Source organism: Cupressus sempervirens, chromosome 4 (assembly GCF_028749045.1).
Source record: "Cupressus sempervirens isolate cs-2001-9-10 chromosome 4, ASM2874904v1, whole genome shotgun sequence".
NCBI classification, from domain to species: Eukaryota; Viridiplantae; Streptophyta; class Pinopsida; order Cupressales; family Cupressaceae; genus Cupressus; species Cupressus sempervirens.
In genome coordinates, this window is record NC_143121.1 from 592,780,707 (window position 1) to 592,807,901 (window position 27,195).

Here is a 27,195-nt window from a genome sequence, read left to right on the forward strand (position 1 = left end):
CATCACTTTTGTGTTCAAATTTATATCCTTCAAAAACTATTCTAAATGTTTCCATTCATAATGCATCTAAACTATTGGAATTCTATTCAACACTCCCCTCAATATTTGTGAAAAGGGCTTTACCACCTCCTGTGTACTAAAATTTGAGTAGTTTTATTGGGCATCAATGGATCAATCTTTTGGTGCAATGGTAACCTCGTTCTAATAAGTGATATCAGAGCTTGGTCACGGGTTTGAATCCTCGGATCCTCAAGTAATGTTGCGGGGGAGATTGTTGGAAATTTTTTAGAACTCCTCTCAAGATTTGTGAAAAGGGCTTAACCACCTCCTATGTACTATAATTTGAGTGGTTGTATCGGACATTAATAGATTAGTCTTTTAGTGTAATGGAAACCCCATTCTAACAAGGAGGACTTGGAAAAAAAATTTAAGGGTATTGAGCCCTTGCTAAGGAACTAAAGAAGAAAAATTATTCTAATGAGAGGCAACTATGAGGATGTAAGGAAGGAAACATAGGAGGCCATTGTAAAATACATGACCTCAGTACCACCAACACCAAAGGTGAGTGTGCAGTCCAAACCTAAGAGCCAAATATATGTACAAGTAAGTACACCTTCCAATAATGAGGAAGAAGTAGAGGAGACACAATAGACACTCCCACCATCACACATTGTTATGGGTACCAAATCCATGCAATTGGATAGTATATACATAACTGTGGATGCTAAGGAGCATCCATTTGCAATATTTGACCAATCCATTGTTGGCAATATCACAACTTACACCATCTTTGATCAATCAGGAAAAGAATAAATATGAAGAGGATAAGAGGAAAGAAGAAGCAAAGATAAGAGAGGAGGAAAAGAGAAGAGAAGAGAAGAAGCAAGAAGAAGAAAGGAAACTAAAAGAAGAGGAAAAGAGGAGAGAAGAAGAAAGGAGAAAAGAAGAAGAAGAAGAAAAGAAAAGGAGGCAAGAGGAAGAGAAAAGAAAGAATTAAGAGAAACAGGAAAGAAAGAAGAAAGAGGAAGACAAAAGGAAGGAAGCAGAAGAAGATTCAAAGAAAGAAGTTGAGAGACTAGAGGAAGAGAGGAAGAAGGTTGAGCAAGAGAAGAAGATTGCAGCTAAAACTAGTAACACTCATTCCAATAGTAACTCTAATAGCAACAACAATAACAATAGAAGTACCATATGATGATGATGATGATCAAAAGGGATTGATGAGCTCATTGAGAAAATTATTTGAGAAAAATAAGTCAATTAAGTCTTTGGAAAAGTCACTAACTAAAATCTTGGACTATATGAAAAAGATGGTTACTACAACTATAGTTAATCCAAACTTGTAGTCAAAGGCCAAGGAATTGGTAAATATCTTTGATGAGGAATTCACAATATTATCTAAGGTAGCTTCAATGGGAGTACATGCCAAGCATGTTGCAACACTTTTTGATATGGTGTGTGAACCGCCTCACAATAGGTGTTCCATAGTCATGCACTAGGCCTGGCTTAGGAATAATCTATTCAAGCTAAGGACTACTTTTTCCCTACCATGAGGTGCATTTAGATTGTCAACCCAAGGACGTATACTTGAAATGGTCAGCACAGTATGTGCACTAGGTACCTTGATGAGTCATTATGCTTGTGCTGCAAGAAAGTAAAAATGCAAAGGAAGGAAACTCCACTACTGTTGTGGAAAGGAAAATATTGAATCTATGAATGTTGAAAACACAATGACAAGATAACAGAGATTCCATCTTGACTCGTCCAGTAGACTATTCTCGTAGATTTTGCAGGAACGTTCATGAAGTGTGATGCTACAGGAAGGAATTAACTAGCTACGTCTTACTTAAAATACTGCTAATGCTAGTAAAATGAATCTATTCTATCCTAATCTAATCTACCTTCCAAGTGGGACCCCTTGGTTGGCTTCTCTAATCTACCAATGCAAGATAGAAGCTAAAGAGAACTAATTCATTTCATTAATCAGTCATTACATGATTCAGAATTGTAAAACACAACTGCAACAAACTATGAATTAGTGTTCTCTCTTACTTGATAAAACTTATTAAAAACCAAAACTTCACACACAGGAGTCGATCCTGACATATATAAGAAATCTATTATTTATTACATAACAGAAAAGTAACTATCCTAAGTTAAGTCTGCAAGAGAGAATATAGGAGAACAACTGAAAGCGGAAAGGAAGGATAACGGAATTGAGGAGGGAGCAATGAAATCTCAGCATCCACTTGTTACAACGTAAATGCAGAGAAGGCAATGGCTCATAAAAGCTCCTCCTTATTCGCTGCCATGTTTCCTGGAGTGGTTATAACTTCCTTGTCATGGTTGTTCCTTGATGCTCGTTTCTCCTTGAATGTTGTCGGCAACCAACTTCTGGATTCTTCTGCTCATCCTTTAATCCTTATCATTAGGTTAGTTATGATATAAGACATATTTGCAAAAAAACATCCATCAAACTAAATTCAAGCATAAGAACACACATTTGGATATTTATATGAAATACTGCATATTAGATATAATTTAGGCAAAAGATGACATAGTTTTTCTACCCCATAAATCATCAAAGGTTTATCAAACATAGGCTTATAAGTGTTAAAACAAGGATAAATGGAGTATCACAAAGTATCTTAAACATAACAAAATAAAGGCATTTTTTAGACTCATCAGTGTGCACAAATGTGAGAAATAACTTGAAGGCACTTGATGTATGCATCAAGGAGTTGAGAAAGCACATTGATGAAGGTAAGAATTTGTATGGACAATACATGCTATCATACAAATACCTGATAGATATTTAGGATTAGATAAAGGGTAAGATGAGTGATCTTGACACACTGTAAAGAAATAGCTCCCTAAGGCTAGTATTGAAGATTACAAAACAAAAGTGGACAAGATTCATAATGTAATCAAAGGTTTGGAGTCTAATAGAGCAAAAGGTACTAAAAAGGTTCTCTACTCTTAAAGAAATCCTACCACCAAGGATCAGCATGTTGTAGATGCAACTAGAAGAATGTCTTGCAACTAAGGCTTCCTATGATATTTTTCTTATACTGACTTAAGTGTAGTTGAAGTGGCATCCTATGCACTATGCACACTAATCAGTACTTTTGATATAGTGAAGGAGAACTAGAAGAAGGAAGTAGAAAGACTAAAACTTGTATATGCAGGCTATTTTTCCAGGATATCAAGTTGAACAATAGTAAGCCACCCAATTTTGTGTACAATTTTTGACACCTTTTCCATCGATGTCAAAGGGGGAATATTAATATGTAAGGAAAATTGTATGGTTGTATATGCATATGAAAGGGGGAGTACACTTATGTATCAATGTAAGGAGTGATAAGGAATGTAATGCTCTAGCAAAATATGAATAAAATTGTTATGTTTTGAAGGAAATTTTATGTAGTTACTTTTATTTGTTTTATTATGTATGACATCATTTTGGGACTTAGCCAATTTTCCCAAATGTTTCCATCAATGCCAAAGGGGGAAATTTTTTTGAAATATGTTCAATTAGATGTCTTGATAGTTGTAATTTATGGGAACATGTATTCAACAATTTATTTATGCATTTAGAGTTAGAAACTTGTCTAAGTGTTAGACAATTTGTAGTAGTACAAAGACAAATGTGATATGTATAGAAGACTCATTTTGAATCAGATTATGCATAGTTGAGGATAGCTCTATGAAAATGTCATGATGATGTATGCCACTGCATAGATGTGTATGGATACCATGACACAAGTTACAGTTGAAATACCAGTATGGGTATTTGGCAAAGCAGAATAGAGCATATCAGAAATATTAGTTGCATGGCTTAAGGAATTATTTTGTTGAAAAAGTAATTACTGAGTCATGATGAGCTGACTTTATGGATATTAATCCATAATTTATTTTATATTATGTCAAGCGTGTGAAGACATGAATTTCAAATGAGTAGAGTTTTACTAATGTGCAAGGTATAAGTAAAGATCTTATCTTGTGTAGATAAAAGTGTGAATGTAATGTGATGTGAGAGCAATATAAGTGATGTGAACTATTGTGAAGGAAACTTATGTGAGCCTTATGTGATGTGAGATCTAGTGAATGATCAAAGCAAGTGTGAGTTACAATAGTGAGAAAGTATTGTATGTATATCTATACTTGTCAACAACTAAATTGTATAATTAAATTTTAGGACAGTGGGCTCTTCTTGCAAACATTGTATTTGATCTACCAACTCCTAACATTCTTGAAGAAACTCCTAATAGGGTTGAGGCTTATAACATGGACTCTAGACACTATATGTATTTCATAGACTCCTAATAGGGTCAATATCATTAACATGATTCTTTTGTTTAGTGAATCATGTAGTGAGTGTCATCCTTACCGGGGTGTTCCCTTGGATAGAGTTTCCCTAGTTAAAATAATGGTGTTATGAGTTCTCTTTGTGCATGGTTATAATTACTATTCAAAATTGTTGGTTTACTTTCATATGCAAGTTATAAAGTAATTAACAATATTCAGTTGTGGGCAAAAGTTTATAGAATACTGAATCACCACCCCCCCCTCTCAGTTTTATCTATTTCTAACATATATATTTATTTAAAACTTTAAAGTGAATATATTTATATGTAATAAAATGAATTATTAACATTTCTCAATATTTTTCTTATATTTATATGTATTAAAATGAATTATTAACATTTCTCAGTATTTTTCTTATATATATATATTGTTAATAAATGCACTAATTATTTACATTGGATTGCAACATGGCAATCCTGATACACTAGTCCAGCACCATGGAGGCATCAATTTGAATGTGCATTGTAGTACTAAAGGTATATTTTTTATATTTGATTTCTTATTTTTGAATTATTAATACAAGTAAACATTTTAAATTGAATTTGGTGTAGTAATAAAAATTTAACTATAATATGTATTGAAATTAAGAAAACATCTTGTATTGCAGTTACATGGGATGTAAAGGTTGTTCCTAATGAGCATGTTGAGGTTCAACTCATTAGGCAAGATGATGTGGTTGGACAAGGTAAAGAGCACTACAATGTTCTCTAAAGTATTTAAAGTCTCAAAAAAATTTATTTTAACCTTTTTATTTGTTATTGTAGAGGACCCACATTTGCAAAGGATAGCAAGATCACATCCACAGGTGAGAAGAAATGTCGATGACAACATGAATATACCTTTGAAATGATATAGGGAAGGACAAAAAAAGAAAAAAGACAAAAAAGAAATGATTTTCATTTATGTAACTTATTTGATAATGACTGATATTTATGTCTAGATGTTTTAATTATGTCTTATTGAATTCTCATGTGAATGTTCTAATGAAACTTATGTGTCAATGAATGTTATCATGTGATAATTTATAAATTTTACATTTTATTGATAGAATGAATGAATTTTAGATTTTAATAGGGAATTGATCTTTGTGTGTGTGTGTGTGTGTGGGGGGGGGGGGTGGGGGGCAGGGGTGCAAATGAGCTTTGGCCTTGATTAGTAGAGAATATTAAACTATTCTCAAATCCAAGTGAAGTTCAACATTAACCTATGATTGCATGACAACTAATTGTGTGAATATCTTGGTTTCAGGCAATGAAGGATATCTTGGTTTCAGGCAATGAAGGAGACCATTGCTCAATATGCAATCTCAATTCATATGCATACTACATCAAGTGGAGCTGAAAAATGAAATAGGTTTTCATTTTTGTTAGAGGTCTATAATTAGGCATTTTAAGTTATAGACCATCACAAACATTATAATGTTGACTCTTATAGGCAAGGGTAATGTCCTCAACATGCAAGCAAATCAATGGCTTGCTAAGGACATTCTCTCAGCCATAACAGCTAGAGTTCTAATGTTCATGATGGTCTATAATTTTAAAAAATTAATAGACCTATCAAATAAATGTAAAAATGGTGCATTTTTTCAGCTCCACCTATTGTCCATGCATATAGAACACAGTTGCAAGTGCATTCTCGATTCAGAGTGGCAGAATCTTATTTTGAATGCAATGTAAAAATGGCATGCACTAGAAGATGGAAAAATGATGTCACTTTTGTAGGTCTAGAACCTTTTTTTGTTATATTTTGTCACATATATCCACATGAATATGAATTTTTTTCACACATATCACTTAAGAATATTGTTTTCTTCGTATTTTAGGTTGAGATAGGTGTATTTTTCCATTCATAATATTGCAGTCTCTAGATAACTAAGATAGCCCATTTCACCAAAGGACGTGTTACAAGGTACATGTTCTAGAGTATGTTTTTTTCATGGATAATGTAGGAATTCTTAGAGATGTATGCTCTAGAAGAACCAACTTATTAGTGGTGTATTATTTGGTTTCTTTTTTCATGCATAATTTCAGCATTTGATGTGATATGGAAAAGGCAAACAATCTCTAGATACACATCATTCATTTTTATAATTTTAAAATAAATTAAAATTTAGAGTTTTTTTTTTTTATGATGGATAATAGGATTCCAAATCTAGACCAGATTTGATTCATGCCTATATCTAGCTAGGTTTCAACTTTCAAACAAGCCTCTTTATTCTTCTTGTAAAATAAAATAACCTAGAGAAGATTTCTAATTTACATTCACAATCTGATATAAGTATAGAATTGAAGTAGTCATGCTCATTAAGATGAAAGACACAGCTTCCATGGATTTCCTATTCATGATTCCAAAACTTATCCCCATTATTTATAGGGCACTATAATGAAGCCTATTATTTTTGTAGCTCATCCTTTAAATTTTCTACCTACAAATAAATTGCATTTTCAATGAATTTCAGTCTATTAAAAATACATTTCCAAATGAATAAAAAATATTAATTGTCATAAGAGATCAAAATTAAAAAGATCAAAATGAGATTAATAACTCTAAGTGAAAACCCAATCTCGCATTAACCAACCTTTGAAGAATGGTGCAAGTCAACAACCCACAGGAATGGTAGAGGATACAAAAGAAGTTAAATAAGAGAAATTAGAATAAGGGCAAGAGTCAATGTATCAATCTTACGATCAATAAAGTTTTGGATCTTTTCATAAATTCTTTTTTTGGTCTAGTATAACTAATTGTTGTAGGCCAGATTTGAATGTAAGTAATCATTTGGGTACATATTTTGTCTTTAGGATTTAATTAAGGTCTACATGTGTTTATTTTGGTTTTTTTTTCATTTAGGTTCATATATTTTTTAAGGAAGCCATATAAGTTTTTTTTTAAACTATCGAGCCCTCCTTAAGGTAATTAGTAATCTCATAAAAAGTAGAATCCTTTTGTTTTTTGTGTGTTAAATTCCCATGATTAGTCAAAAGATGGAAAATTATCTATATTATTCCTTTACATTATGTGTAGGAACCATGTAAAGGAAATAACATGTTCTTTATGAAAGAAAGATCTTCTAAACCATCTCAGATCAAGACATCTAGCTCATGGGCATGAATTTGATTGTAAGATTAATTGCGGGAAGTAGTCTATAGTTTATAATGGAAGTGTTAAAGTGTTAAGGGATTCTAATAGTATCCATGTGCTTTTTAGGCAAAGGGGCATTATGGTTGAGTTTAAGTTGTGACTATCTCAGCAAACAAAGGTATGACTGTCACAATGGATAGTAGGTTGATTTGGTGCATTGCTAAAGGTGTAATGTAGAAATTGGTTGGGTGTGTTAGCTATTAAAGAAGGTAAAGTAAGATTACTTTATGGTTGTGGGAATATAGGGCTTTAAGATAAAATATTCAATATAGACAAGGGTCAGTAATAAGTGGGGCAATCATAGTTCAATTTCACTAATTTAGAAGATTATGTTGAGTTGTTAGTTGGGGAAGGTTTGAACCCTTAAGGATATAGAAGATGTCATCATATAGATTTGGGTGTTTAAAGGGTAAGTTATATTGTTCACTATAATCACAAAGTGTTAAGAGTATTGACATAAAAGGATGATTTTTTATTAGTCAAGGTTGGGGCTTTAAATCAATCATGGGAAGTTTTTGCAATAAAATGTTGAGATCAAAGTTTTGTCATGAGTGGTTTACTATTGACTGGAAATAAGAATGAAGGAAACTATAGTAGATTTTTTGAGTAGTAAGAGGTATAGTTGATCAAATATGATACTATTGAAGGAGAAATTATGTATATGATCAGTGAATGGGATTAGGATTAAAGACCATGTAATTAGAGTAGAATTTTTTTAGTGAGTTGTTGAAGGGGTTATGAGTGATTTCTTATAATGAGAGTATATATACATTTTCTAGATACATCCTAATACTTGTGTTCATTTGGAAGAGGCCAAGAGATGGTGTGTGAGTTATGTGATCAAGAGTATGCAATTTGGAGCTTCAAAAATAGAGATATCTTGTTTGGAATTCAAAAATTATAATCAAAGCTAGGCATTACAAGGTTATGATTAGTGAAGGAGTCTTAAATAGTTGATCCTATCAACCAAGACATTTGGATAGTGACTATAGTTGTGAGTGATGATGTGAGAAGTTCTATCAACATAAAGGGAACATGGAGTGTTCTAATGTGAGTATGGAAGGGCCCATGATGCATCTTTATCACCTATAGGGTTTAGGACTAATATAACAATTAGGAGGTTCAAATTGACTTTGATGACCATTTATGATTATTGTTATCAAAGAAAAGACATATGAATAGTTTTTTGAGGTACAAACATATAAATTGTAAAATTTTCACATTATTGCCAAAGAAATTTTATAATATTTTAATATTGAACTAATAAGCATCTCACATTTTGACGACTTTTCCTTATAAAATTATTGAAGGATGATAATGAAACTGCAGTCTCTTTTTTGTCCTTAAACATATTTCTCTTTACTTCCTCCAAATACTAATCCCTAGCATCTTTGTGTTTCTTCTTATCATCCTCTTCCTTTCTCTTATCTTTTCTCACACCTCTCGTGTGTGACATATATGCCTAATCCTTATAGATTTGATGGCAGAAGAGTGACAATTCGTTATTTTCATTTTCTAGAAACTTGAGTTGTTGGTGCTTATAGAATTGACAATACATTTTTGTAATCTTCTTATAAGATAGGAGATCCATTGTGATATTAGGATTCATAATAATTTGGAACTTTGAAACATGACTGTTAAATTCAAATGGTAGGCTTTGTAGGTTATTAGTTTTTAGATAGTGCTCCATAAATTTGAGTGTCATAGATTTATCACAAGTTAGTAAGAAGTTTGTGTAGACAACATTTTTTTCAATGGTTTTTAGTTCAATGGATACCATATTTTCCACCTAGCTATGTAATGCAAAGGTTGAATTCCTATGAGTAAGAAGTTGAACAACTCCTTCCATTTGCACCATATTATGCTTACTTTACTTTTAAGGGCCAATAATGACTACTTTGACTCTATCACCTAATGAGATGAAACTTTTAGATCCATTAATAGCTAGGAAATTTTCCTTCCCATTAATTATTTGGGAGCACAAGAATTGACTTGAGCACATGACATTTATTTCTTGTCCATAATTGATAAAGGGTAGCATTGCCTTACCTTTTCCTAATGCTTCAATTGTAATTATATGCTCAAAACCATTACAAAGTGAGAGATGATCTATCCAACATCACCCTACAATCATTACTACCTTGCCCATTCTTGCCTATAAAAATCATGGAGATTTATTCATGCAGTTGATCAAAGCTTCCCATGTAGTCTTTATTCTCTTCTCCACTCTATTCGTTGCATACATAAAGAAGAACATTGCTGCAAAATTGTGACAAAACTTTGAGAAAACATCTTTCTACCTTCTCAACCTATCTAGACATGAAGTTATTCTTGCAATTGATCCTAAAAGATTCCATCCTCTTGTAGTAATTTTGTAAGTCTTGGTTTTCTCTTTGATGACAATATTGGAGGAGATTGATAAAATCCATATTACTTAGTCTAGAGTAGTCAACATAAGAGTCACAAGATCATTTATCAAGCATGTGGCTAAATTCAAACTCTTTCATACTCTCATTTCCTCTCTTCTTAATTTTCTTGGTGTTGTATACTCTATTTTCAACAAACAACAATGATAATATCCATCATAGAATAGAGGCAAGGTCTTCTCAACCTTCACTTCCCTAGGAATTCTCACTATAAATCTAGGTAGAAGCTCCATGTTATTCTTAGAGCTCTTGATCTTCTTTACATCTATTTGCATATGATGGATAAAGCTTAAAGCCTCTCTAATAGAAAAATTAGCCAAGGCATTAAAAAAAAAAAGTAACAATTTGACTAGCTATTGCAATTGTGATGACTCATTATGATGGCTAGTTATCACTTGCAGAGGATAGCTATCACAATAACATCATAACTATGTTGATAAGATCCAATGGATTCAATTTTTTTGTAAAATGCAGCTATTACATCCATGTCACAATTGTGATGGATGACTAGAAGCTTAAAGCATCATAATTATGATGACATACTATTATAATTGTGATGTCATGAGTATGAACTCTTGTCCCTTCCTTCTTCCAAGTTATGACAATGTCAGTCACCACCATTATGATAGATCCCCTTACCAATACAATTAATGATAGAAAAAAATTGACGATCATCCAATGGGAGCTAATTTGTGGTTATGTCACTAGGGTGATGGGTAGATGTCACAATTGTGATGAGCTGTCATCGCAAAATGAGTCCAAATGTAGTAGTTCCCCCTGCCTTCCCCCAATTTAAAATACTTATGATGCATCAAACAAGAAATATATTATTTTCTTTCAAAACATCTTATTGACCATTTCATTAGTTCTTTATCCCTCACCTTGGTTGGGAATTTTATGGGTCCAAAATACAATATTTGTGTTATTAGGGGTTCTGCCAAAAGCCTTAATGGGCATGTTGAAGTGGCTTCTATGTTGAAAGTCTTCTTCTATTTTTCCTTTTCAAATAAGGAGGATCTTAGAATTATCTTTTGTGTGGTTCCTTGGATGATTAGAAGGTTTGCTCTAGCTCTAAAGAAGTGGGCTTCTAGGATGGGAATAAACAATTGTATCCTTACAACTACTCTTGTTTGGGTTCATCTTCATGGACTTCCTCTAGAATTTTGGAATGCAAGTGTATTTAAAGGAATTTTTTTTTTTTTTTGGTTAGTCATAATCAATTGATGCAATGACTGACATTAACACTAGGCCATTCTATGCTTTCCTTTGTGTGTGTGTGGGTCACTACATAGATCTCTCAACTTCTATAGATATTATTTCAAAACATGGAAAGATAGTTTAGAAGATAAAATATGAAGCTATCCCTTTTGCATGCTTCACCTCTAAGGAAATTGGTTACTAGGAAAAAAAGTGTCCCCTAAACAAGGATAAAATTCAAAATTAGAAGGATGGAAGAACTAAGATGACATGGGTTTAGAAGAACAAAAAGGTGATGGGTGAGACTATTGAAGGAGAAAATGTGGCTCGACGCATTTTAGTTTAAAAAGGTCCAAATAAAAATATTTTGGAAGGTGGAGATTCGAATCTTTTTGGATGGTATGGGGCTTGAGGAACAAAGAGATTCACTAAAAGGATGATTTGTATCCTATATTATCTAAGGTTTTTGATACCAAATTTATGGATTATTTTTAGGAGGCTCAACCCTATAATATTTTGGGACAACTCGTAGATTTGAAGAAAGCTATTGGTGATCTCATTGTTTCTTCCCCCTCTCAATCCCAATATGGATATGGATCCCTCTAATTGGTAGACCAGATTAAGGATAATAAAGATGGGGATGGTTGAAACTAGAAAGAAAAAAGAAAAATTTCCCTAGGAAAGGCAATGCCAAGCTAGGAATATAATCTACGGATAATAAAAAAAGGAGGGAAGAGCACTTCTAAGGGTCAAGGGAGTATGGCAACCAGGAACTACAAAAAATTTAATGTAAGCTCACATAAATTGCAACCTAGAAGGCCATCAAAGAAGGTTACTAGCTAGGGAATAGGAAAGTAAGAGGAATATAGTGGATGGTAATCAACTTACCATAAAAGAGGTATGCTCTCCTATTTCTATATGAAGATATTATCATAAAATATATGGGTTCTTAATGAACTCCATAAATAAAATGTTCTAAGAAATATTTGTAGAGATCATAGGCCTAATATTTTTCTTATTCAGGAGATTAAGATGTCAAGAGAGAAATATGAAAAATATGTGTTTCTAAAGCATAATAGGATTATGGGTAGTGATTTAGATGGTGCATAATAGGCTATTGATGATCTCATTGATAATATGAATTTTATCAAGTTCATAAGTAATAGGGATAGATTTGAGTGGATGTTAACCAACATTTATTTTCCTAGTTCTAAAATGCTAGGGAAAGGTTTTAGAATTCTATTTCAGTAGCTGTGTCCAATTACTAGGAGGATAACTAGCTAGTTATGGGAGATTTTAATACCCATTTAAAGGATTCATATAAGAAAGGGGGTGCACAAAGTCAATTGAATAGTAGGATTGACTTACAAAATTTTATTAATTCCAATTGATTGATTGATTTGGACCTTTGTGGGACAGATTTTTCTTCGATCAATAGGAGACTAAAAATTGAGGTTATAAAGGTTAGATTAGATTGGCTCCTCTCTTGTGGCTAGATTTATAAATTATATTGTTCTCTGAGGGTTATTTTGAGGGTTAGTTCATATCATTATCCTATTTCTTTTATTACAGACCTTATCCATGGAAAAATAAAATTTTCTTTGAGATTCAAAATAATGTTGTTGTTGCATCTCAATTTTGATTCTTCTATAAGGAGTTGTTGGGAGGTGGATGTTCAATGCTTTGTGATGTTTAAAGTTGCAAAAAAAATTAGGAATGTTAAGATGATTGTTAAAACATGGAACAATGAGGTTTATGGTGATATCTTTGACCCCAAGAATAAGGTTGATGCAAGAGCATCCTAGGTTTATAAGAGAAATCTTGTATCATCATAAAATATGTCATTTATGTCTCTTGAATATGGGCTATCTTAGTAAAAAGTTGTTATTTTTGGAAGCTTTCTGTTTAGTAAGATGGTCATACAACCTTAAAATTTTCTAATTTCATAGGTGGAGGTTCATATTGGATATATTAGCCTTCTAGTTGAGGTTCACTGCCATATTATGAGTATTCATAAATTTATAGCAATTTTTTGGTGTGAAATTTAGGTACATAAACTTTAGGCTTAGTTTTGAAGGCCTAAATGGCCCCAAATGGGGTTCAAAACTTGGTCAACTAGAGATTTTCATGAGTCAAGTATTGTATTGTAAGATATCATGATTCTAGAATGGGGTCATAATAGCTAATCAACTCAACAATTCACAAGTCATAGTCTTCAAAAGTTGTTCTACTCAAAAATCCCAAAATAAAATCTATAATTGTTTTGAGCTAGTTCTATATCTAATTTTAGGGTTGGTAGGCCTCAAGGGTTAGGATTAAAAGTCTAGAACCTTCCCAGGAAATTGAGAATTGTATATATAAGGAAGGCCTATAGATTGTCTAGGATAGTTCTAGGTGATAGCTCCCAACTCTATCTTATAGATTGTTGTAAAAATTATATTTTTATTATGATTTCATTCTATGTTTGTGATATTAAGGGGTGACTCCTTCATCAAGTGGTATTAGAGTAGGTTTTCTTGAATATGTAAATAGATCATGACGGTGAGGTAGTTTGCACTAGGATTGTAGTTTGGGCTAAGTGTCTAGACAAATTTCTGATTGTAAGGTAGTTTGCACTAGGGTATTAGTGAAAGCACAAAAATGCCTTCCAAAGGGAACATGGTGGAAGAATTGGAGGTATGAAACCTTAGGGTTTTAGAGCCTTCTAGAGATAACTACAAGCATTCAAGGAACAAGTGAGAAGAGGAATGAATCTTGTCATAAGAGATGAAAGTGAGGATGAAAGAGAAGAACAAGGAAACATTAACAAGGAAGGAGAAGATAAAGTTATGAACCTAGAGGAATGAAGGCATTTTACGGTCATTTCCAACATTGAGAAAAAACCTAAGTTTGAGGTTCCCATATTTTTGGGAAATCTTAATTTGAAATAATTGATCAATTTGATCAATGAATTAGAAGAATATTTTGAGTATCAAGATATTGAGAATCCTCATAGGGTAAAGTTTGTGAAGGCTGAATTGAAGGGTTGTGTGAAGATTTGGTGCTAGGAGATTCAATTGGAGAGAAATAGAAGAGGGAAGGCTAAAACCACAAGATGGAATTGGATGATGGCTAAATTGAAGTGACATTTCATTCCCACTAATTATGAGAATTATCTATAGAAGAAAATGCAAGGGTTGAAGTAAGCATAGCGATCTATTTAGGAGTATAGAGAAGAGTTCTAGTGAATTCTCACCAGAATAAGCCATGTAGAAGCCAACAAAGGTAAATTTTGTCATTATCTTAATAGGTTGAGGCCAAGTATTTAGGAGGAACTGAGTCTAGTTAGAATGAACAATATTGAAGAGGCGTGCCAATTTTCCCTAAGAGTAGAGGAAAAGTTGAATAAGGAGTTTGAGAACAAGCAAAGTAGAAGAGGTCATGGTGTAAGGTCTAGCAGGCAGTCTTATGGAGGCTAAAATGAAGATCAAAAGAAGAAGGATGATGCCAATAATAGTAGTCAAAACCAAAGGGGAAATAACTTTAATTATTTCCATGATCAAAATAATAGAGATCAAAGAGGAAGAGGAAGAGGAAGAAGGAAAGGATCTAGAAGAGGAGGTTTTCATGGAACACGTTTTCATTGTGGAGAAGAAGGGCATAGGACATTTGAATTTCCTTAACACCAAGCAATGATATATAGGAGAACTAAAGGATAGGCTAGAATTGTATATGTGGATGAAGATGCTGAATCATCTTTTCTTAAAGATGTTGAAAGAGGAGAAGTCATATTTAACAAAAGAGTCTTGTCGAGTGGGGAGAATGAACCTAATCAAAGGAGGATCTTGTTTTGCACCAAGTAAAAGTGTCAAGGTAAGTGTTTTCATGTGATTATTTATGGTAGAATCACTAAAAATCTAGTGTCCAAAGAGATGCTCACAAATTTAAATCTCAAAAGGAATAAATTCTTGTATTCATACATTTTCTTGGGAGTAGAATGAGTACAAGGTCATGGTCAATGAATTATTCCTAGTGAATTTCAAGATTGGAAACTAAAATGATGAGGTACTATCTGATATCATAGGTATGGACATATATCATATGTTGTTGTGTAGGCTATGCTAGTTTGATGTGCATGTTGTACATTATGGTCATGTGAATACCTAGTCTAAAAAATGGTGGGAACAGACATAAGCTAAAGTCATTTATGGGAAAAGAAGAAAAGGTATGTAGTACTGCCAAAATATGTTTTTTTGATGGAAAGAAGTTTCTAAAGAGTATGAGGCATGAGCATAAGTGTTTTACTATAATTTCAAAAGATGGTAAAGAAGAAATATAAGAGTTACCTACAAAAGTTATAGATTTTTTGGATGAGTTTCTAGTTATGTATCCAAAAATGTGCCTAATGGATTACCACTAGTAAGGAAGATCAATCACCATATGGGTTTGATTCTAAGAACCAGTTTGTCAAATAAGGTGAAACACACAATGACACTAGCAGAAAATGAAGATTTGAACACATAAGTACATAAGTTGTTGCATAAATGGTTGATATAAGAGAGCCTGAGTCCATGTGTTGTACCAATAGTATTAGTACCATAGAAGAATTGGGAATGGAGGATGTGTAGAGATTCTCAATTTATTAACAAGATCACCATCAAGTACAGGTTTTCATTACAAGGATGAATGATATTATGGATTGTTTGAGTGGATTTGTGTATTTTATAAAGATTGATTTGAAGAGGGGATATCATCATATTCAAATCAAGGAAGGAGATGAATGATAAACTACCTTCAAGACAAGTTAAGGATTGCATGATTTGTTAGTCGTGCCTTTTGGACTAACCAATTCACTGAGCACTTTTATATGGATCATGAAAGATGTACTGAAGAAATTTTTGGGTAAATTTGACATTGTTTACCAAGATGTATTTTGATCTTTAATAATACATTAGAGGTGTGTATAATACACATTTTTAAGGTGTTTGAAAATTTGAAGGAAGAAACATTATTGATTAATTTGAAGAAATGCACTATTGTAAAGGAGTTACTATATCTAGAATTTGTTATTTTAGTATAAGGTCTAAAAATGGACCTTGAGAAAGTGAAGGTTATCCTCAAATATCCAACTACAAGAAGTGCTATTGAGGTAAGTTCTTTTCATGGATTCCTTATCTTTTACATATTTTTTATCAAAAGTTTTTGTAGTATTTTTGGACCCTTGACAAAAAGAATGAGGGGATAAAAAGGATTTTAAGTGGACTTTAAGAGAAGATAAGGGTTTTAATTTGTTAAGATAGAAAGTTACAAAAAAAAAAATTTAACACTTCCAAATTTTAACAAGATGTTTCAAATAGATTATGATACTAGTGGTACTCCTATAAGATTCATTTTGAGCCAAAAAGGTAGACATGTTACTTATTTTATTGAAAATTTTAGTGATTTCAAGAGAAAATATTCTATTTATGATTAAGAAATTTATTCTATACTTTAGGCATTGAAGAAGTGTGAGCACTATCTTCTTCCTAAAGAGTCTATTTTGTATTAGTAATCAAGCTTTGCAATACTTGAATAGTCAAGGAGATTTGAACTAGAGGCATTTGAAGTAAGTTAAGTTTTTACAAAGTTACACATTTTTTTTGAAACATATCAATGGGAAGTCTAACAGGCTTATAGATGGTCTTAGCAAAAAACCACTTTTTCTTACAAAGATGTAGATTGAGGTTGTTGGGTTTAAATGACTCGTGAGTTTTTATCCAAAGGATCTTGATTTTACTGAAGCTTGGAAAACTTGTATAGAACCCATTACACTTGATAGGAAAAAGTGGTTGGATTTCATAATCCAGGATGGTATTCTATTCAAAGGAAGTCAATTTTGCATTCCAAGAAGTTTTATGAGAAAAAATCTCATCAAGGAGAAGCATAGTGGAGGATTAGTTGGAAATTTTGATAGAGATAAAACCATTTTGGCTTTGATCAATGAGAATTATTACTGGCCACAATTACAGCAAGATGTCAAGAAGTTTGTTCAAAGTTTTAGAGTATGTCAGATGACAAAAATAATAAAGTAGAATACAACATTGTATCATCCATTGCAAGTAGTATAGAAGTCATGGGATGATGTTAGCATGGATTTTTTTCTTGGTTTACCAACAACTCAGTAAGGGAATGATTCTATTTTTTTGATAATTGATAGGTGTTCAAAGATGGCACATTTCATTCTCTATAAGAAGACTAGTGATACTATTCATATGAAAGAGTTGTTTTTCATAGAAGTGGTGAGACTATGTGGTCTTCTAATGAGTATAATTTTATATTGAGATACATAATTTTTTGGGTATTTCTAGCACACATTGTGCAATAAGTTGAACAGATTTGATGTTTAGCTCATCACATCATCCACAGACTAATGGACAGACAAAGGTTGTGAATAGGAGTTTGGGGAGCTTGATAAGATGTTTAGTTTGAGCAAAGCCAAAAGAATGGGATTTGATGTTACCATAGATAAAATTTGCATATAATAATTTTGTCAAAAAAGGTATAGGTAAATCACCATTCTAGATTGTATATGGGAGTAGTCCCAAAAATGCTTCTGAATTGAATAATTTGGATAAATGAGAGATAAGTAGTGTTGAAGCTCAGTATTTTGCAAAAAAAAATTGAAAAACATCCAAAAAAATGTGAGGAAGCATATTGCTAAGATGGATGCACAATACAAGGCTAAGGTAGATGAGAAAAGGAGGCATAAGGAATTTCAAGTTGGACATGAAGTCATGGTTTTGAGGAAGGAGAGATTTCTAGTAGGTACATATAAAAAGATAAAAATTAAAAAGTTTGGACCATGCAAGATACTTAAAAAGTAATTTTTAGAAAATGCCTATACAGTAGAATTGCTTGATGAATTCAACATTTCATCGATATTTAATATTTTAGATTTGATAGAGTGTCATGATAGAACCCAATAGCTCCTTTTTTCACTCTGCTTAATTTTCAAATTTTATGTTGAATTGATTTTTAGGGTTGCATATTTCTTGTTTTCATCTACAGAGGAAACCCTAGCATGTATTTCCTTGATTCGGTTATTTTTATTCTTATCCCAAAGTGTGAGGTTTAGTGCCCTAGAGTTTTATTTTCATCTCACATTACAAAAAATCTCCATGAAATTGGTCAATGCCCTAACCCTACATCTTTGAAATTAAGTGGGTTTTCATTTTACCCTTATACATCATCTTCTACAATGTTACAATAAGTGGGTTAGCAGATTATAAGGAAGTGTTTTCAATGTTACGATCTCAAGATAAAGGTGTTGTCATCATATTGTGAATCATAATTTTTGTCTTTCTAATCTTATGATTTCCTTTGTGTCATAAGATCATATCACAGTTTAAAGGTTTAGTTTGTGATGATCCCCGATGTCACGACGAGGAAGGTCATCGTGGCATTGAAAACAATGAAAAGGGGTCCTATGATATTACGAAGTAGTGTATATTGTAGGATCGTGAAAGGAATTTTTGAATGTTGTGATGATACAAGGTATCTACATTTGTAGGATCGTAAAGACTTTAATGGCAAGCAAAGGTGATGGTGCACTGTCAAACACATGTCCAATTTCTAATTGGCTAGAACAAAAGTATAAATGCCAGATATGTGCTCAATTAGGATCAGTGGGACCAAAAAGGAATTTTATATTATCATTATGTGGCATACAGTGTCTCTAATCTTATGATAAAAGGTTTATCATAAGATCTCAAGGTAATAAAGGAGGTGTTCTGTTGTTATACTAAAGTCGTGGTCATAAGATCGCACATGAAAATTGGAAAGACTGTGATGCTATGGTGAAAAGGGTCAATTGTTTGTCATGATATCATAGAAGCTTGAAACTTCATTGGAGATGTTATGAAATGATAAAACTAATCATGATCATAGGATCATATGAGGAGAAAGATTAAACTATGATGCTACCAAGTTATTTGCCGAGAGATCATAGAAGAAGAAAAGGTGAGTGCCAATGTCATGACAATGAGGGAGTCATAAGATCATAGAAGTGTTTTCCTACTATGTCTAACTAGTCGACAAGGATTTTTCAAGCATTTTTGTAACATCAGGAGACTATTTTTTTAGTTGCAAGACAATACGAGAGGTCTTTTCATTAGTCATGGTTATAGCATCATAAGCCCTATTTTGACATTAAAATGATATGTCACTTTTTTGATCTGGAAATGATAATAAAGTTCTTGACCAATAAGAATTAAGTGCAATACAAAAAGTGCATTACTGGATAGTAATGAAGATTCTCCATCAAGTTGATAGAATGAGTTGATATCATGTTTCAAGCATGTTAAAAATCAATGCAAAGTGAATGTTGATTTGCATATATTAATTTATAAAAAAATTCTAGATTATTATTTTTAGAGCTTTTGAGAATAGAGTAATTTCCTTATCCTATATTTTGCTAGCATAAGTGTCAAGATGTCTGACAAAGAAGCGAAAGAGATTTAGGCTTCAGACATGGCTGCTTTAGAGCCTTCAGCCTCTAAGGGAGGGAAAACAAGATAGAAGAAACTAAATAGATTCACTAAAGAATGGATGAAGCCTTTTCTTAGTTCTTCCAATGCTAATTCTATAGATGACCAAGCTTTCATTGATCCATATGTGCTCTACAGAGATGCTATATGTCCTGATGTTACTGGTTTAGTTCTTTTTAAATACTTCTATTATAAAAAGTAGAAGAAAATTCTTGTGTGAAACCCATGGAAGAAGAATCTTGCCAAATTGATATTTCTATAGCTCTTTGTAGATGTAGACCTAATGAAGGCCCTATTTTGATGAAACAATCTAGCCACGAAATCCTTCCATAGGAAAGATAGAACCATCCTCTACACCCTAGACTGAGAATCATTCATTGAGGTCTTTGGATTGGATGGAGCTATGGGTCATCCTATAGATTTAAAGGAATTATAGAGGAAATTTGAAGCAAACACCAAGGCATATACTGGTAGATCAATGATATAGCATATTCCCATAGATTTGAAGGAAGTGGGTGATTACCCTAAGAAGGTGGAAAAGATGATGCTACTCGACAAATTTAAGAACTATTTTGTTAAGATTGTATATGGTGTCCATGAGGTGGTTGGAAAAGATGGAACTAACATGGTGTATGGAGCAATACTCATAATTGCAAGAGATGTATAGGACTCCTATCATAGTGGGGAGTATGATTATGTCAATTACATTCTAGAAATGATGAAAGAGAATATTACTAGGGTTGAGAGTGGGGAGTTAAAAGACTTCACCTTCCATCATTATTCACTATTGATGCACCTGATTCTCTACAAGAATGTAGGATACATAAGCTCTAATTTTATTGATCATACTTCTGATGCAAATGGAGATCTACCAGTGCAGTTGTGGACACGAGTATGGGATAGCACTTACCACTTTTTTTTATTCTGTCTCATTTTTTAATAATTTTAGTAATGTAATTATGAGAATGTTAGATCTAGAATACCTTAGGGTGCTTAATATTTTGAAAGCCCTTCTGAGACCAACCTTCTTCTTGAAGGAAAGAGACTTGACCACAATTGGGCAGACATTTTCTTATTTCCCACCTTTTCCTTAATGAGAGTCTATGGTTATCCTCAACAACCCCATATACTACCAAAATTTATCCCTCCTATGTTATGAATAATTGAATTTATATGGAAATTTTTTATGGTCAATAGCAAATTCCTAGGACCCAAAGTGTATAGAGGAACATTTTTGTGTAGGTGTTTTGAGGTTGGGGATTTTACAAGTAGGAAAGAGGCCTTGGACCAGATCCACTCTTATCTTCACCACTACAATTTTTCTACTGGCCCCTATAGAATGTATGACCTTGATAACTAGATGAGGGTCACCCTTAAAGAGATGAGAAACTATCTACTACCCAGCACCAAGAAATTGCCCCATGAGGATGTCATTCCAAATATAGTTGTAGAAGGTGAGGCAGCTGACAAGCTAGCTAAGCTAGATGATGTCCTAAGTGTGGAAACATAATTGAAAAGAATTGATCCCCAATTATTGGGATTTTACATGGATATTCTCTATCCTTAGAGGATTAGGAAGATGGTCATTTACCATGCTGAAATCATGGCTAAGATTCTAGAGGAACTATTGGAGGAAGAACATATGGTGTGCTCTAACAACCCTGAGCTTGATGTAACCCTTGAAGTAGAAGAAGATGATGTTCCTTAGAAATCATGGATGGGAAAAGGAAATAAAAGATAGAAGATTAACCACATCCTTGCTCAGGTGAAATAGAGGACATTACAGATCTTGCTATGAAATAGTTAGTATTTTGCTGACTTGAGACAAAACTACCTCCAAAATAGAGCAAGTGTAGTTGAGAATACCCTCATAGACTTGGAGTTGGCAACAGCTAGGCTAGATGATAGAATCATCCAAGCCCAAAAGTTCCTTGAGGATGATGGATTCATCAAGTCCACTATATTCAAAAGCTTCTTATACAAAATCAAATAGAGTGAACTAATAGTGAAGATGAAACTAGGGGAGTCTGATGAGCAGAAGATGGAACTTGTGGAGAAGTTGTAGTCCTATTTTCCTGAAAGTGAAGTAATGACTCTAGAGGAGGCCAAGGATCTATTACAGAGGAGTGGCATGCTATTAGTGCCTAGATGGGACTTAGAGCAAGCATTTGTGCTTGACCAAATAAGGAGGCAAGAAAATTCCATTTCATATGAGGCATTTGGTGTCTATGGACTACAAAGAGGATCTGGTTTCAACATTGATACAAAGTCTCTTGCAATTTGGAGTATGGAACCTTCCTCCAATAAGCCAAAGTTGATGGATGTACAGAGTATAGATTAGGGTAATATGATTGTATCGACTCTATAAGGCACTTCTGGTATAAATATTTTCAAGGCATTGAAACATTTTTCATTAGCCAAGGTGAAGGAGATGGAGACAAGATTGTCGAAATCCATACATGATTACATTGATGTGAGGAAGCTCTTTGAAGATGACCTTAGAAGTAGCCATGTATACAAAGAAATAATTGTGGAGTTTGAGGCCAAAGTCCAAGCATTGGAAAATGAAGTTGCATCTCTTAGAGAGAAACTTACATAGCCAAAGCAGACAGATGCTACAGAATAGAGGGAAGAGCTTGAAAGTCAACAATAGTGAGCTAGGGGTATAGCTGAAGCCCCAATACAAAAAGAGGATTTGGAAGAAGAGGGGACATTAGAACCAAGGAGAATGAGCATTGATTCTCCATCTACTTAGCAGGAAGTTGATATAAGGATAGTTGTCCTTAAAAATATGATGAGCCATAGGATAAAAGTTTTTAAATACATGTCTCAACAGGCTCATAATTTTTATGTTGCTTTACAAAGGGCTACGTAATTTTGAAATGAGGAACTGTCATGGCTATCACCAACATTTAATCTTTGGGGGCCATATATTCAATTTCTAGAGAGGTTAATTGTACTACTGGCTAAAAAGTCAGATCTACCTGACAAAATAATTACAGTGAAGGAGGGCCTAGAACTAGTGAAAGAATTGATGAGTTTCTTCACTAGAAAATTGTAAACTATACAAGAGAAGTTGAACATTTTATCTCAAGGAATACAGCCCTATATACCACCAATTTTTGATGTTGCTAGCATAGTGATAGACTGGAAAGAGTGGTCTACTTCATTTGATAATATTTTGACTCAAGTGGCTACAATATCAATTTTTGAAGACATTTATGACATTCCATATAATAAATTAATTGATTCCCTATTTAAGGCATAAATAGGTTTAACTAATTTTATTGTTGAATTTAAAATGGTCATGGATGCCAAGTAGACCAAAGCCACTCAAGACTTGCAAGAAGTAAAAACTACAAAGTGGCCCACCAAAAGGGAAATTTATGTCTAGGAAGCATTATGAGAAATTAAAGCTCTATCAGTAGGAAGTAGTTGAGATATTTTATATACAGCTCAATGAAGGACAAGGAGGAGAAAAATTAAAGGCTTGATATGAATTTTATCTTACTACCTCAACTACTTATCCTTTTCTAGTTGATATTTTGGAAGAATGTTCTATATACCTTTTTTGTTCCCTTCTTCCAAAGTTTTGTATCCATTAACATTTTGACATGTGTCCTCCTTTCATTTGTAGCTTGTTGCAATCCTATATATGGATTTCCAAGATGACGAGTAGAGGTTGGTCATCTATATAATTTTCTCATGTATCATGTATTATTTTGTAGTCTATCCATCTATTCTGTAGTTACCTAAATGAGGTCAGTTATTTTCATACTTGAATACAAAAGGTGAATATTTGGAATCTATCCTTTGTTTGTGTGTCATATCATGAGTTTCTATTACCAGTATTAAGATTTGAACAAGAAGGTTTTCCTTAATTATCATTATCTTTAAGTTTTTTCTCTTTTCTCACATATCCATAATCTTGGGAGTGAATGAACAAGTTTCTTTCAGTTTAATGCAATTTAAATAGTTTTATATCTCTTGTTGATTGTTGCTAAGTTAAAGAATTAGATAATTGCTTTCTATAAGGGATAAGGTTTAGGGTTGGTGAAAAGGATGAGAATTAGAATGAAAATTAGAGTTTAATGTTGAAATTTGTAACCACAAGTTGATTAAAAAGGTCCAAATCTACTAATCTTTGGCTCTATATCCCATTGGATAACTTGTCCATTTAGAAGTTCAAGAATACATTGATGATTCACTTAATTGTTGAACAATCACAAAAACAAATTAATTTAGTATTTAATGTATCAAGAACTTAAGTACTGGTCATCACTTATTTGCATCTTCTTTTTTTGTTGTAGTTAGCCACTGTGTTTAGAGAGTTTATCAACAAATCATAGAAGAATAATGACCATTTTTTCTACAAGGAATAATCTTGAAAAAAAAAGTATTAAGTCAACCAGATTAATTCCTTAGGTTTACCGGCCACCTTGGCCTTGTAGAGCCTAAAGTAAAGTGAGTCCAAGTGACTCTGTTAATGTTGATCTAGAACCAGGATATAGCCTTGTTGAATATAGGATCTAGTTAATCCTTAGGCTTGTCCCTATCTTTGTTTCCTAGTATTAGGTTTAAATCACTTGATATGTTCCAATAGAACCATCAAAGATGAGGTTACCAAAGTATAGTGAAGTATTTCAGAAAATACTTCACCTATAAAGGAGGTTGGAGATATACTAGATAGTCATGTTAGAAGAAGTGCAAGTACTATAACATATGAAGAATATTCTACTCAAATGGAAAAAAAGACAAGCTAAAGATTCATCAGGGCTGACAAGGGAGGAGGTTGATCATCTTAGTTTTACTCTAAACACCTAAGATGTGATAGAGTCACTTCTCAAATTAACCCAGTTGTCTAATCCAAGATCATGTTGGTGTAAGGATGATCTTGCAACACCCAAAAATATTTCATTTATGCATACTAAATAAGGATTCTCTTAGTGCAGATTTGCTATTTGTGGAAGCTTTCCATTTGATAATTTTGTCATATGAACTCAAAATTTCCTAATTTTAAAGGTGGAGGTTCATCTTGAATATATCATCTTGTTATTTGAGGTTCACTACCATATCATGAGTATTTGTGAAGTTGTTGCAAATTTTTGGTGTGGATTTTTTGGTAGAAAAACTTAATGCTCAATTTTAAAGGCCTAAATGGCCCTATATCGGGTTAAAAATTGGTCAATGATATTTCAAAAGTCTAGCATTGTAGTATAGGAGATGACAATTCTAGAATGGGGTCATAATAGCCAATCAACTCAATCATTTGCATGTTATGGTCTTTAAAAGTTGGGCTACTCACAAACCCCAAAATAAGATTTGGAATTGTTTTGAAGTGACTCTATATGTAATTTTATGGTTGATCAACCTCAATAGTTTGGGTTAAAAGTCAAGAACCTTCCCAGATGGTGGAAAATTGGATATATAAGGAAGATGTGTAGGTTGTCTAGGAAAATTTTGGGTGATAGTTCGCAGTGTTGTCTTACATATTGTTGTAAGAAAGGTGCCCATGTGGGTTTGCACATTGCATTTCTAAATTTTGTAATTCCACACAAGTGGAGATAATAAGAAGATCATATTTTGTTCTTGTAAAGATTTTTTTTTAATTCTATTTACATTCTATGTTTGTGGTATTAAGGGAGCATTCTTCATCAAATATAAAGCATAAGTTGGATAGGATGTAGACTAATGGTGGTGATGTATTTCTTATTAGAAGGAAAAGATATTCTAATAGACTGTCATAATATCATAACTAAGAAAGATGATTTTTTGGAAATAGAGATCAAAGGCTCAATGGCTCAAGGTTGGACACAAAATTACTATATCCTTCCATATGAAAAATTGAAGCATAAATCTTCAAATAGGGTTTTGATATAGGTCTTCTTGTTAATGAACCTGACATCAAGTATAAGGACATGTGATTCTTCTCTTCCTTTTTATTGAATGATGTCCCATTCCAAGAGGATAGGAAAAACTCTTTGCTTGCATCTATCTTGAATATTATTTTTGAGCAGCAAAATAAGATGTTAATGTTTGAATGGGTATATGTGAAACAAGATACTAAGAGGGGGTGAATCAAGATCTTAAAATTTTGACATCAAAACCAATTTCACAAATTCATACCTAATTCATCTCATATATTAGATCTACCATTAAAATTGCAATGCTGAAACATAAATGAAATACATCACATCCATAATCAACACATAACACAATGAATTGGTAACATAGAAATACTTCAAGATGAAGGTAAAACTAGGGTGGAGATGAAACCACAAATCTTCACTATTACAACAATAAAGTTAAGCTATTAGGGTTACAATGTTTGATCATAAGATATGATCTATCATGTGAGGGGTTTGCCATGTTAAAATCTTAAGATACTATTAGGTCTTACCTTGTTAAAGGACTCTATTAGGAGGTTTACATAAATCTATTAAGACCACTCTATTAAGAGATTTACTCGTCTCAATTAAAAATAATTATTTCAGTACCTGACCCTTAGTTTTCTCTTCAAGTTGATCTTGGGTATCCTATTTACTATATCTCTAGTTTGATCTCCTAATCTAATAACTTTTCTCAATCCTTCACTACTCTAATTGCTTTCTTCTTGATCTATCTTTGAAACTCTACCTTTACTAATTACATGCACATACAATCCTACACATATCAACACACTAATTATAGGGTTAAAATCCCCCTTAAATAGATGTTCTATGAAGATTCTAGATCTTGATCGACAACTTACACTTAATCATCTTTTTCCATTTCTATCCCATTTATCAATTGGTTGAATTTCACACCTTGGGATCATCACCTTCTGTAATAATGTATGATCATCTCCTTAGCTAGCTCTACTAATATTAAGTATCATAGAAAATTCATCCAACATGATTTACATATGTGTTTTTATCATTACAAACTTATATGTAAAAAATGAACTACTTGACACTTGAGTGTTCTAATGCTCAGTCATGTATACTTCATCATGTTTTTATTTGGCTTCTATATACCTATTTCATTGGTACTTAGTAACTTGTTAACATGCTAAGTCTCAACTATATTTCTTGGCTCATACATCTACTCAGTTTCTATTGAATTCTTGGTAATCACTATCCTACTCAGTATAAGCTTTGCATGCTCAACCTTTACTAGATAATTGAGTCATGGTGTTGATCGTGTAATCTTTCCTAGTAAATGACTAAGTGTTTGGACACTAATCAACAACATGGGCTTAGAGATCAATAGTCTCTCCCTTTGACATTAGTGGTAAAAAGACTTTTTCATCAACAAAAATAATCATTTTTGTCAAAAATGAATACTTTGCCTAAGACCATAATGTGATCTTGTAAAATTTAATATCTAAAATTTGATCTACACATTGCCTCTCCTTGTCTTATTCTTTCATATCCCCTTTTATTTCATATCCCCCTTGTTTTTGTCACTGATGGAACTTGGGGTTTTGGGGGCTATTTTATACTTTTCAAAGAATTATCGATACTTTCCACAATATGGGCATAGCTTTTATTCCACCTTTCATATACTTGTTCCAAAATTTGAAA